This window comes from Malurus melanocephalus, unplaced genomic scaffold (assembly GCF_030028575.1).
Source record: "Malurus melanocephalus ecotype Western Australia unplaced genomic scaffold, MMel_1.1 scaffold_213, whole genome shotgun sequence".
NCBI lineage: Eukaryota > Metazoa > Chordata > Aves > Passeriformes > Maluridae > Malurus > Malurus melanocephalus.
The window spans coordinates 987570-989639 of NW_026623445.1; the positions used below are offsets into that span (position 1 = coordinate 987570).

The window sequence follows — 2070 nt, forward strand, 5'->3', positions numbered from 1 at the left end:
GGAAAATTTTCTTGGGCTTCGTGGACTTTGCTAAAGATCTGAAGTTGTCATTCAAGACAGAAATAATTTCATAAGGGGAATGGGACCCTGCCAATTTCTAAGAATGTTTAGTCATGTGTACTTGCCACCGTGGATACAAAATAAATGAATGGATGATGTTACTGTGATCTGAGTATTTGCAAATGTTCTGATGTTAAACATTAGGAGTAACTCAACCAAAATCTTTCTCTTCTCTGTTTTTCGAACTTGTCTGCTGCCATCCTTGTCAATGGGTTTGAGTTTTGAACCACGTACTCTGACAGCAAATGACTCAATGATCTTACTTGAGCTGAAGAATGAACTGTCCTTTGCCTGTGGCTTAACCACAATACTCTTCTGCTTCTTTTAAAAATTATTATTTCAGACAACATTATCATGGAATTCGGCAAGAAATAAAAAGCCATTTGCCTCATTCACATAGTTTACTTTAATTTTAGTGATACATTCAGATTACATGATGAGAATGAACCTGTTTGGCTACTCTCTTCTCCTTGTTTAAATAGCACCATGCTGCAGTGTGTGGGATTCAGACATGGCACAGCAAGTACCTGCACTCAAGCAAACTGTTTTATCATCTTGGGATGCCATTTCTAGCACACTCTCTGGAGGGAAAAAAAAAAAAAACAAATAACCAAACGAAAAAGAAACAACCCCCTTCCATGTCTTCGTCTCCAAGCATTTTGTATGGCTGCCTGTGAGAGTAACATTCAGATGCATTCCCAACAGCAGAGTCCACAGAGTATCCATCTGTTGAAGGCTGCTCTGCCTGAGGAGAAGATCCYTTTTGAAATGGGTAGAAGGGAAAGGATGGAGGAGAATGTTTCTGTGGATGGAATTTTACTTAGGCTGGCAATGGAGGAGAATGTTTCTGCGGATGGAGTTTTACTTAGGGTGGCAAAGTCTGATCTGAGAAACTTTTCGGTAGCTCTCAAAGACAGTCAGATCTAGGTTCAATCAGTCTCCTTTAAGATATGCAAATTACTAATTGCATTGTGCCCTTTTTAGCCAGCCAGTTCACTAAATTATGCAACGCTTCATTTTGCAAAAATAGAAAGTATTCCCAGGCAAAGCAGATCACAGTTCTCAAGCAGCTGTTTTAAAATTGTATCTCCGGGGGAAACCTTGAAAACAATGTAACATCCCAAATCTGCTTAGAAAATTCGTAGAGCAAACAGCATACTGTTCCCAGTTAGAAAAAAAAAATCCTTCTATATCATCATTTTTCAAAATAGGAATTATATAACGCTCGACATTTAATGAACTTTTATTGACGTCGGTGGGACTACTTATGTTAAAGCTCATCTGTGCTCATTTAAAAGCCAAAGAGCACACAGGCAAGGGAAACAGCAGTGATGCCGTGATGCAAAAAAAGAGGTTCATACCCCAGATCTCCCAGGCTGCAGATAATAGATTTGCCTCCGTCCTAATTATACACTCCATCTCCGTGCATTAGCATGGAGCCTAGAAAACCTGACTCATCATCCCTAACGATCCCGGCGACCTGAGGCGAACGGGCACACACAYACACACACACACACACACTCGCATGCGTGCTCCCAACTTCCCCCAGAGCAAACACCTCATCCTGCTCTGCCTGGCAGCAGCGCAATCGTGTCCCTGCATGTGCAACCCGCCGCTCTGGCAGCGAGAGCCGCTCGCTCCCGCCCCGGGGACGGGGTATCCCGGGAGGATGAGGACGGCGACGGCCGGGGACTGAGTCTGGCTCCGGGGCCGGCAAGCAGGCGCGGTAGGAAGCGGAGGCCGACACCTCGTCCCAGCAGTGACCCCTGCCCGGGACCCCCGGGGACGCTCCCGGGAGGAGCGGGAACGGGAGCGGGATCGGGAGCGGGATCGGGAGCGGGACCGGCCCGGGGGAGCCGCGGCCGCCGAGCCCCTGGGCCTGGGGGCGTGGTCTCCGGGCTCGTTTGCATAGCGCCCACCCTATTGGCTGGCGGAAGGCACGCGCCGAGGCGCCGGCCCCGCCCCTCTCGCCAAGGCTGCCCGGAGACGCGGCCGGCCCCGCCCCTCCCG

General features: G+C 48.5%; 1 protein-coding gene across 1 annotated transcript in view; it reads left to right on the forward strand.

Annotated features, from left to right (window-relative positions):
- Nucleotides 1–1650: 1650 nt before the first annotated feature.
- Nucleotides 1651–2070, forward strand: part of SESN3 (sestrin 3) — a 45572-nt gene continuing 45152 nt past the window's right edge. Inside the window, exon 1 of the mRNA XM_057374001.1 lies at nt 1651–1786. The gene's annotated coding sequence lies outside the window, so the exon portion shown is untranslated. The remainder of the gene's footprint in view (nt 1787–2070) is intronic.